Source organism: Canis lupus, chromosome 35 (assembly GCF_011100685.1).
Source record: "Canis lupus familiaris isolate Mischka breed German Shepherd chromosome 35, alternate assembly UU_Cfam_GSD_1.0, whole genome shotgun sequence".
Classification (NCBI taxonomy): domain Eukaryota; kingdom Metazoa; phylum Chordata; class Mammalia; order Carnivora; family Canidae; genus Canis; species Canis lupus.
Genome location: NC_049256.1, coordinates 24,179,151 through 24,191,382, shown reverse-complemented (window position 1 = coordinate 24,191,382; position 12,232 = coordinate 24,179,151). Strand labels below are relative to the sequence as shown.

The 12,232-nt window shown below is 41.2% G+C and overlaps 1 pseudogene; it reads left to right on the top strand.

The window, feature by feature from the left end:
• The first annotated feature begins 8,693 nt into the window (after positions 1-8,693).
• LOC111094035 lies at positions 8,694-10,656 on the top strand (annotated as a pseudogene).
• The last annotated feature ends 1,576 nt before the right edge of the window (positions 10,657-12,232 follow it).

Here is a 12,232-nt window from a genome sequence, read left to right as displayed (position 1 = left end):
CTGACCAGCAAAAGATTGTTTTCAGGAAGGAGTATTTTATCTGATGTTGTTTAGAATTGCCAGCTCATGATGGTGGTTAGAAGACCAGCTATGCAGTCCACCAGGTGCAGGCATGAGGGCTGTGTTATAACGCTACACCGCCCCATTCCCCTAGGTTGGCCACACAGAAATGCTCCCCGTGGCAGAAGGAAAGGCTGAGAAAGAGGCTTAGCAAGGGGCAGGTGAGGGTAGCAGGAGTAAGACCACCTGGAGCAAGGGGAAACTGATGCAGGCTCGCAACTGCAGTGGATGTTGCATTTATTAAGGCTTGCATACACTGCAAGAAAGAGACATGGGAGTACATTGCATGGAGGCACAGGGCCCAGAAATGCTATAGGAGCGCCCCCTCAGCAGCTGATCAGTCACTCTGGGTTGAAGTACTTCCAAAGCCAAGATTACCAACAGTCCTCTGAGAACTGAATGAATAACCTGAGGGGTTTTATTTTTTAATTTTAATTTTTTTTAAGATTTTATTTTTTTATTCACAGGAGACACAGAGAGAGGCAGAGACATAGGCAAAGGGAGAAGCAGGCTCCCTGTGGGGAGCCCAATGTAGGACTTGATCCCAGGACCCAGGATCACCACCTGAGCCAAAGGCAGACGCTTAACCACTGAGCCACGCTTAACCACTGAGCCACTCAGGTGTCCTTTTAATTTTTTTTAAGTGATCTCTCCCTCCCAATGTTGAGTTTGAACTTATGACCCTGAGATCAAGAGTTGCATGCTCCACCGACTGAGCCAGCCAGGTGCCCCCAAATAACCTGAGTTTTTGAGGCTTCTCTTTTTTGAGTACACCTAAGTATCTGTAGGTCCTAAAAGAGAGTGCCTTATTGGGGGTGGGGGGGTCTACTAGTATTCCCCAGCAGGAGCGTCCCCACTGGGCAGGGTGCCACTGTACTGTCCTCTTTGAAGGGAGGTTCTCCCTCCCTCTACCCTGGCTGCCTTGGACTGCTGCCCGGGCAGCAGGGTTGGCTTCTGGTGAAGGGCACAAACCACAGATATTTTATGTAGAAAGCTTGTGTTTGGGAATACTTTCCTCAGAAAGGTCTGAGGGCTTGCCAAGAGCATAGAGCCCAGTGTAATGCTCTTAGGCACAGTAGACATGCTTAGAAACAGCTGCTGCGGAGAGAGAACAGAAAGAAAACACAGGATTCAGGACCCAGTGGAGTTTGAAGACTGCTTTTGCCAAAGCTTAGAGTAACTTTTTCTGTTGACTTCAGTGGGAAGGGAGAGCAGATTGTTACAGTTCTCTAAATCCAGAGTTGGGAGACTTTTTTCTTTACAGGGACAGATAGTAAATATTTTAGGTTTCCTTTATTGCACACTGTGTGTGTGCGTGTGTGTGTGTGTGTGTGTGTGTGTGTGTGTTTACCACCCTAAAAAAATAAAAACTGTTCTTAGTTCTCAGGCAAGACAAAACAGGCCATGGGCTGAATTTGGCCTGATGACCATGTTTTGCTGACCTTTACTCTAGATAGTTGGCACATTCTTAGACTAAAGAAAAAAAAACCCAAGGAATCTATCTATCAGAGATAGCAAAGTTACTTTCCACCCTCCCAAGAAAGGCTATTTTCTTGCAAGAAACTTGATAAATGGGCAGCCCGGGTGGCTCAGCGGTTTAGCGTGGCCTTCAGCCCAGGGCGTGATCCTGGAGACCCGGGATCCAGTCCCTCGGTGGGCTCCCTGCATGGGGCCTGCTTCTCCCTCTGCCTGTGTCTCTGCACGCCTTTCTTCTCTCATGAATAAATAAATAAAGCCTTAAAAAAAAAAAGAAACTTGATAAATAATTTTGAAATGGGTATGTATAAGAATCACTTTCTCCCTACCAGAGTGAAAAAAAGAGTTGTGGGTGAGCAAGGTACATAGGAATAGGCATATAAGAAGTGCTAAAGCCACTCCTGTCCATGGAAAGGAGAAGCAGGGGAAGTTAGAGGATGCCTTATTTGTGCTGCAGATTTGCTAATGCAACTTTTTTTTTTCCTCTGGGGAATTTATGGGTTAAGATTTGAAATAGACTTATGGAAAATAGATTGAAAAAGAAATTCAATGAAAAGAACCAAAATAGATCACCAACCATATTTGTGTTGGATTCAAGACTCTAGAGTGTTTAAGAAAATCAGAAAAGCAAGCTCCAGTCAAAATGGTGTGTGTCTGTGAAAATGAAGAGAAGAGGGAGGCAGGCATCTGAAGGACCAGTGTGAGCAGAGTTTTCTCAGAAGTGCGGGATTTTAAAAGGTTTGGAAGAAAGATGAAAGGCAGCGTACCTTCCTCAAAACGGCCGAATGCCCTCTAAGCAAGAACCTCCACAGCCTCTATGAAACCCACCACAGAGTTATTTCCTCCCCCATAGAAGCAGTAACAGGTAGATCAGGCCTGGCTGCGTCATTGGGGCAGGTCCAGTGCCAGATGAACAGGAGAGCCCTTGTGTTAAAAAAAGAAAAAACTGCTCATAATTTCAAGATGGTAAGGGAAGTATAAAAACCAAGCAAGCACTGGGATGCCTGGGTGGCTCAGTGGTTGAGCATCTGCCTTTGGCTCAGGTTGTGATCTCCGGGTCCTGGGATGGAGTACTACCTATGTCTCTTCCTCTCCCTCTGTGTGTCTCATGAATAAATAAATAAAATCTTTTAAAAAATAAAAATAAAAACCAAGCACAGGGCTGTTCTGAGCAAGTTCAGGTGTAGACTCAGGAAGCAGGTACTGGAATTGCACTCAGGATATCCAGACCCTGCTTCAGGCCAACCATTGCTGCTTCCTTTGAGATGTGTAAGAGGCAGCAGTGTACAGAAGCCTCTCCCGGCTTCCCCTTCATCTCTAAGTGGATTCCTGTGACTGCCTTTGTAGCTCTGGTAAACCAGGCCGCAGGACACAATGTACACTCAGGACCTAAATCTTTCTGCCAAGAACGAACTGAGACCACCCGAGGTTTTATTTTTTATTTTATTTTTTTAGAGGGTGGGGAGGGAAAGGAAGAGAATTTTATTTTTTTTTAAGATTTCACTTATTTATTCCAGTGAGAGAAAGAGAGAGCACATGCATGCACAAGTGTGGGGGGCGTGAGGTGGCACAGGGAGAGGAAGAAGCAGACTCCCTGATAAGTAGGGAGCCTCATATGGGCCTTGATCCCAGGTCCCCAAGATCATGACCTAAGCCGAAGGCAGATGCTTAACCTACTGAGCCACCCAGGTGCCCTGAAAAGGGAGAGGATTTTAAGCAGTTCCATGCTCAGTGCAGAGCCCAATGCAGGGCTCATCTCACAATCCTGAGATCATGACCTGAGCCAATATCAAGAGTTGAACGCTTTAACTGACAGCCACCCAGGCACCCCTGCTTGAGGTTTTATGTAAACAGAGAAGAGAAAAATAGCAACTGTCCCAGCTACCACTATAGCCAGGAGGAGAAGAGTAGTGCCCTTTAGTGCCCCTCCCACAAGCAGAGTATCCCAGCCACTGACCTGGATCCAGGCAGATTCATGGCTGCTCCTCTAGGAGGGCAACAGGATGGAGGTGACAAAAGGGAGACTTTGTCCAGTTTCCCACCCCACCTTGAGGAAAAGGGCTGAAGCATATTGGGATTTAAAAAGAAACAGGAAGAACAGGAATCTCTGCTGCTTTGATGAAATTAGCATAAATGCCAAGAGAGCAATAAGCAAGGAAAATAGCCAATTATTTTTCTTCTCCTCCTTCGTAAAGCAATGTTTACAGTAGCCTGCAACGTTTTAACAAAGAACTGAAGCCCAAAAGAATGTGTAAGAGCATCAAATGATACCACCGCAGGTGTTTAAAATGAAGTGTCCAGAACTAGACAAAATAGGATAATGTAGGAACTGGCCCATGTGCTGTGAGTCTAAAAGACTGGGCAAAGAAACAAATCTCAAATTTTGAGGGAAAAAAGGAGGAGGAAGTTTAATTCTCAAAATAGGAACTAGTAAATTTGAAAATCAAATTGTTGGTAAAATTATGAGCAAACTGCATCTGTGAGAATGACATGGTAATGGAAGCCCCCTTGTGAGACAGAACATGAAGACTCCTAACTCTGGGAAACGAACTAGGGGTGGTGGAAGGGGAGGAGGGCGGGGGGTGGGGGTGACTGGGTGACGGGCACTGAGGGGGGCACTTGATGGGATGAGCACTGGGTGTTATTCTGTATGTTGGCAAATTTAACACCAATAAAAAATAAATTTATTATTAAAAAGAAAAGGAAGCCCCCTTGTGTTCTGTAAACAAGTCCTTTCAATCCAGACTCTTCTAAAAAAAAGGGAGAGGGTAGTGATGGAAGTACAATTATAGTGCTAAATCAGTGGAATAAAACCAGTGATTCCAGCAAAATGATGAGGAAAGCCTAGTATGTCATCTTGTGGCCATGATAAAGAAATGTGGACAGATTAATCACCCCTTTAAACCACACACACTGTATTATTAGTATATCAGAGTCAACTTGTCCAGGTGGTGTCTCACAGAGATCAGCCCATCACTCACTGTCCAGTTTAGTGGCTCTGTGGATAATTTTTAAATCTGATAAGCACACCTCCTGTGCCAATGTGTAAAAAGATTTTTGTACAAATACAAGGAGACTAGGCTTGGTAATCATAAAACAAACAAAAAACTTGGAAATTTTGATTGCTTATGCACTACTTTTTTTTTCTAATATTTTATTTATTTGAGAGAGACAGAAAGGGAAAGACAACGCATGAGTAGAAAGGCAGGGGCAGAGAGAGTAGCAGACTCCTCACTGATCAGGAAGCCAAACACAGGGCTCTATCCCAGGATCGCAGGATCATGACCTGAACTAAAGACAGACACTTAACCAACTGAGCCGTCTAGGTGCACCTGATTGCCTATACATTAAAATGAACTAGCTCTACAGTGTAATTGTTGGAAAAAGCTAATACTGTGTTAAGACAAAGTATCAGAAACCAAAATATTCATTAAGAACTTATTTAGAAGCCTTGGCTCTCAAGCTAGACTCTCAACTAGTGTTCAGATACTAGCTCTGCTACCTTGGGTAACCTTGGACAAATTATTTAATCTCTTCGTATCCACAGTCCTCTCTTCCTCCATTTTAAAAATGAGGATAATAGCAATACCCACTTAATATGGTTCTCTTGCATATTTAGAGATAATACTTATAAAAATCTTTAGGGCAGCCCGAGTGACTCAGCAGTTACTGCCACCTTTAGCCCAGGGCCTGATCCTGGAAACCCGGGATTCCTGCATGGAGCCTGCTTTTCCTTCTGCCTGTATCTCTCTGCCTCTCTCTCCCCCTGTGTCTCTCATAAACAAATAAATAAAATCTTAAAAAAAAAAATCTTTAGATTAGGGGTACCCGGGTGGCTCAGTCAGTTAAGTATCTGCCTTTGACTCAGGTCATGATCCCGGGGTTCTGGGATCGAGTCCCATGTTGTTGGGGGGGGGGTCCCTGCTTAGCATGGGGTCTGCTTCTCCCTCTCCCTCTGCCCCTCCCCCTGCTTGTGTGCACTCACTCTCTGTCAAATAAATATATAAAACCTTAAAACATTTAGATTAGTGCTCTACTAATGTTACCTGCTAATATTCTTTTGGAAACTTTATGTACATTTGCATGTGTGATGTGTGACTTTTTATTCAATCATGTATTTATTGGAAAATAATATATTAAAATCACATATTTATTGAAAAGTAATATATATATTAAAATAGATATGTTAAAATGCAGGACTAAAAGGTATACGCTGAAAAATTCTCCCTGAATTACCAGTTCTTATAACTGGAAGATAACCCTTGTTCAGCTTCTTGTGTGCCTTTCATTTTTATGTACAAATTGGCACAGTGTTCTGTACCTTTGTTTCTCCCCCCACATACTGCGTAACTTTCCATAGCAGCACATATAGATCTGCTCCATTCTTTTTTTTTTTTTTAATTTTTTAAGTTTATTCATGAGAGACACAGAGGCAGAGGCACAGGCAGAGGAGAAGCAGGCTCCCTATGGGGAGCCTAATGTGGAACTCAGTCCCAGGATCCTGGGATCATGACCTGAGCCAAAGCAGATGCTCAACCACTGAGCCACCCAGGTGCCCCAAGTCCATTCTTTTTTTAAGCTGCATAGTATTTCATTGTGTAGATGTACCATAATTGATTCACCTTGGACCGAAATTGCATCATTTAGGCTGTACTTCAGGCTTTTGTTTTTACAGACAGTGCCGCTGTAGATTTACTCACAGCTTCAACACTGGGGTCAGACAGATTGCGTTAAAGACTTAATTAAAGTCCCATTATTGTCACTTATGAACTCTCTGGCCCTGTGTTAGCTTTACTCAACTGTAATTTCCTTTAGTGTAAAATGCCCATAGTATTAGTGCCAAACTCATGGGTTCTTGTGAGGATTAAGTGTAAAATGCCTTGCTTGGTCCCTCATACACAGTAAATACAAAATACTCCTCGACAAATACAAAATACTCCTATTTTTCATTTTCCAGCTTGATTTGCATTGGAGATTTTCTGTAGGGTGAGTTCTCAGAAGTCAAATTGCTAGATCCAGAGGTGTTCAGGTAAAACTGATAGATAACGTCACCTTGTCTCCATGTTGGATAGTCTGCTTGCCCCTCTGTATGGAGATACATCAGCTCTCTCCACTCTGCTCTTCAGAGGCCAGCCTCTATAAAACTGTATCAGACCCTGTCTTTACCCACTGGCTTCCAGTCAGTTCCCTGTGAGACACACTGGCGCAGGATGGGAGGGTGGGAAGAAGGAGCCCCAGGCTTGTGGTTGGCAGTGGCTGCATTCCTCTTCCAAAAGCTCATTGGGCGGCTCCACCCCCCTTCTCCTCTCACTCCCAGTGCATTTCAGTGGATGCTCCCTCCCCTGGCTGCATGAGGCCCCAAGGCAACCACTTCCTGCAGGGCCTTGGGTACTTCACCAACCCTTGTAGTTTCCCTCAACTCTGGGCACATCTATAAATAATCCTTTCATCAAACTTCCTTCAGTTACCCTTCTAAAGTGCCATCTGCCTAGTATGCTAACCAATTCACATACCCACTAATAAGCTATGAGAATACTTGTTTTTATCATACTTTTGGCAATAGTCATGTCAAATATTTTTTGAGATTTTATGTAAAATTCTTCCTTGTTTGTTTTTTTCTGAGCACTAGTGCTGTTATTTATCTTTTATCACAATAGTTCTGTTGATCTTCAATTTCCTTTAAGATTATATATATATATATATATATATATATATATACAAGATTTATTCATCTCAGAGAGAGAGAGTGCACACATGTGCACAAGCAAGAGGCGCAGAGAGATGGAGAGAGAGTCCCAAGCAGACTCTCATGAAGTGCCGAACATGGAGCCTGACATGAGGCTCAATCCCACAACCATGAGATTGCCACATGCACCGAAATCAAGAGCCAGATGCTTAACCAATGGTGCCACTGAGGCACCCCTAAAGATTATGTTTTTAAGTAATCTCTACCCCCTACATGGAGCTTGAACTTACAACTCTGATATCAAGAGTCATATACTCTATGGACTAAACCAGCTAGGAAAACATGAACTTCAATTTCTTAAATGCCTTTGCAGAAGTATTGTCTTACTGTTTGCAGACTGCTGTAATAGACTGCCGTAGGCTGGGTGGCGCATAAACAACAAAATTTTATTTCTCATAGACTTGGGGGGCTGGAAGCTCAAGATCAGGGTGTGGACTGATTCAGTGCCTGGTGAGGACCTGCTTCCTAATTCATGTGCGTCCTCCTATGGTGGAAGGGACAAGGGAGCTCTCTGGGATGACTTGTTGTTTTAGAGTAATGGGAGGGGGGAGTAGCAGGCTTCATTGGAAGAGCATGTGACTCTTGATCTTGGGGTTGTGAGTTTGGGCCCCACACTAAGTGGAGAGATCACTAAAAATAATTTTTTTTTAAAGTATTCATCTATTAAAAAAAAAAAAAAAGAGTAAGTTCTATACCCAATATTGGGCTCAGACATGACCCTGAGATCCAGAGTCACATGCTTTACCGACAGAGCCTCTGGGGTCTATTTATAAGGGCACTAATCACCCTCATGACCTAATCATCTCCCAAAGGCCATACCTCCAAATACCATCACTTTGGAGGTTAGGTTTCAACACATGAATTTGGGTGGAGGGGAATGCAAACATTTAGTCCATAGCAAATACAGATATTTATTTATCCAACATTATATTAGTTCAATTTTTAAAAGAATTAAAAATAGAAGAAAATTACCCAAAATTATTCTTAGAATTGTTGGAGCTTAATACTTTACTCCAAAATATATGCTATTAAGGAATCACTATAAATTTTATTAGGTATGATGATAACACTGTTGGCATATTTTAAAAAAAGAAAGAGGAAAAAAAAAAAAAAAGAAAAAGCCTGGATCTTTAGAAAGTATTCCTCTGCTTATAAGTGAGATGATATGACATCTATCTTGATTTATTTTAAAATACTCCAGAAAAAGAAAAAATAGAGTGTGGGGAATACACGGAACAGCCCAGGAAATGTTGGTAATTGTAGAAAGTGGATGATGTAGATGGTGCTTCATGATACCCATTCTTTTCCCTTCTGTACCCGTTCATTATCTCTATTGTCATGTTTATTTCGAAGTTTCCAAAAGAAATAAACAAACAAAACCAATGGCAACCACAAACAAAAAGACAACTAAAAAATCCAAGTAGGAAAAGGATGCCCCAGCCTGGCCCTCGGCATCCACCAGTCAGCCTTGCCAGGCCCAGTAGTGATCAGGGCGATCCTCATTTTCAACAACCTGGGGAAGCAGTGGCTCTCCACATTCTACCTGCCCTACAGTGAAGACCCACAACAGCAAACCGTTGGGGAGATTTTGCATTTGGTATCTAAGAAAGGTGAAATGTTTGTAATCCTCCTAGAAGGAGGGTTATTAATTGGAGGATCTGACAACAAATTCACTTATGGACATTGCACACAGCATTATATTTTGTCTTCCACGGGGATTCTCCAGAGAATGAAGTTGGCATTTTATTTTTTTATTTTTATTTTTGAAGTTGGCATTTTAGATCTAATCCAGGTATTCTCAAAACATTTGACAAGTATTTTTGAAAATACTTGGATTTAATTCTCCCTGTAGACAAGGTCGACAGTATTTTGCAGAAATGGTGCTGGGGGGAATGGTATTGGACACCGACATGAATGAGATTGTGTCTTACACTGATCCCTGAAGAAGTCTGAAGCTGGCATAGCAGGAGTTCCAGCCTGTGCTGTATCAGCTGTGAAGAATATGAAACTTCCTGCAAGAAACTTCCTGCAAGAAAAATTTCAAACATACATTCCCTATTCACAGATTTCTCACATCCTATTTATTTTGGAAACTTGTGTATACATGAAGACTGAAAGACCAATACTATGAAAGTCTGTATGCCTGCTACATAGATTCAACAACCATCACCATCTTGCCATGTTTATCTCTCTGCATAGACTTTTTTAACAGGCCCACTTAAAGTGTTCTTGATGCTTTTGCTCCTTTTTTGCTTCCTCCTCCCCCTGAATTTTCTAATGTCCCTGCTCAGAACACTTAACCAACTCCCCTTTCTGCCTGGCCCTCTAACACGGGCTTTCTAAACAGCCCCAGCTCCATTCTTTATCTCAAGTTAAGAACCAGAACATTTTGTCCCCTATTAACGGCCTATCAGGCACCAGAAGATGGAAAGAAATTGCTTCCTGTGGGAGAAACCATGAGAATGTCTGGCTCGAGGACCACTCACCGTTCCTTCCTTTAGATCTTCCAGCTCAGTGTCTTCTGGCCTCTGCACATTTACTGAAAAACTATACCCAGAATTATTCAGAGGAAGGAATACAAGTAAAAAAGAAACATGATTTTTTTATGTTAGAGATGTAGGTGAAAGATTTGGTGGAGATTAAGGCAGAAGAACTATCATCTTTTTCAATTATAGAGTTGCAGGATGTCACTTGGTCATGATCAAGTTCTGTCTCTCCCCCAATACCCACAGACGATTTAAAGTTAATGCTCACAAACCCCATTCACAGGTTAAATACACACAGTACACATGAGTTTCTGGTCTTAATGCTTCACAGAGCTAATGAATCTGTTTCACTTGAAAGGACCCATCTAATCCTCTTAGCATCAAAAGAGAGAAGCTTGTCCAACCAACTCCCTCTGTTATCTAAATGAAAGGAGAGAATTTCCCTTCAGAAGTCGCTTGCTGTTGAGGAGTTATGCTTTCATTTACACGGAGAAATAAGCCCAGGCTGAGGTGAAATGGACCTTGAGAGTAAGAGAGAGAGAGAGAGAAAGAGTAGTGAACAGCGCTGATGCATCAGATAAGGAACAAGGAAAGAGGCTTGCTGAATCCTTGAGTGGGGTGTTTTATTTATTTATTTTTTAAAGGAACAATAAAGTTGGATGTTTAAATCAACAAAATGTAGAAAACAGCATATGAGATGATCTTTAATAAGCAATGTATGTTTATTACTGGAATAGAAACTTTTTTTAAAAAAGGAACTATCTTAAAAGGGAAGATAGTTTCCTTTTTAATTTTCTATTATTTCCCAAGTATGGTAAAACTGTGGCAGCCACAGATTTAACAGAAGTAAAACAGTTGATATTAATAGGAAGTCATGAAAGCATTGGTTTTGGTCTTGGTTGGCTTTTTTTTTTTTTTTAAAGCTATATTTTCTTTTTTCTTTTTTTTTTTTTTAATTTTTATTTATTCATGATAGGCACACAGTGAGAGAGAGAGAGGCAGAGACACAGGCAGAGGGAGAAGCAGGCTCCATGCACCGGGAGCCAGACGTGGGATTCGATCCTGGATCTCCAGGATCGCGCCCTGGGCCAAAGGCAGGTGCCAAACCGCTGCTCCACCCAGGGATCCCTGGTTGGCTTTTTAAAGTAAAATAGTTGCCTTATCAATTTTCTCTTCCATATTACATATTGAATGCTCTCAAATATCTAGCTGATGAGTCCCATTCAGACCTTTTTAATAATCAAATAATCTTGACAGGGCTGCTTTCTTATGAATTCACTAAAATAATTAGGAGAAAGGAATCATGAAGAAAGATACATATCCTGGGATTATGATATACTTTTAGTCTAACTAAAGACTAATTATTCATCTTTTATTATAAAGCGATAGCACAGTTGTATAATTTACTCTGAATTTATAATCAAAAGTCTAGCACAGGGGAAGTCTGAATGAAGCCTAGAGTTTGTTCATTGTAACGTACCAGTGTTGGTTTCTTACATTGGCAGCTGTACTATTGTAATGTGAAAGGATAACATTGGGGTAAACTGGATGACAATTATATGGGAACTCTCTGTATTATCTTTGAGACTTTTTGTAAGTATAAAGTATTCTAAAGTAACTTTATTTAAAAAAAAAAAAGCCTAACATATGTTGAGTAAAACAATGGATGTATGGATAATGATCTGCTCGACATTATCCCAGTGATTACTATAATCATGAAAATTATACATTAAAAAAGCTTGTTAATTAAAGATTTGACATTTTCCAAGTAAAATCCATGTTAAAATATTCAGCTCAGGTTGTCAGTTCTAAACAAGGAGCCAAGAAAACACAATCAGACTAAGAAGAGTTCTGTAATATTTTGGGTACTTAGGACACCAGAAATACAGTCTTTCTTAAGTCTAACATGAATTAGATGAGGACATTTGAACAAAAGAAGGCTGTTATCTGCCAGTTTGTCCTGCATTTCTGGTCAATTTGGAAAGAAAAATGAAGAACTATGGGGGATCATATGTCCCTGTGTTCCTTCTTTTTCCACTTTCTGCTATTTAGATATTCCTGAAGTTAGGACAATGGTAAGATCCCAATGATATCCCTATATCTCATTGGGATATAGGACTCTTCCAATAAATAATTCTGCAGAGCTCACTAAGGATATCACATGCCTTCTCATTAAGTAAACAGAACTAAAGAACCTGTATCCATTGTGATTCTCATTGGTCGCACCTCAGTTTTTGACATTCAGTCTTATAGACCACACAGTGGTAAACAATGGCCCATGGGCCACATCTGGCCTGTAGTCTTTTTTTTTTCAGCCCATGAATTAAGGATGGTTTTTACATTTTTTTACTTTTTTATTTTTATTTTTTTAAGATTTTATTTATTTATTCATGAGAGACATACACACAGAGAGAGAGAGAGAGAGAGAGAGAGAGGGAGAGATGCAAAGACACAGGCAGAGGGA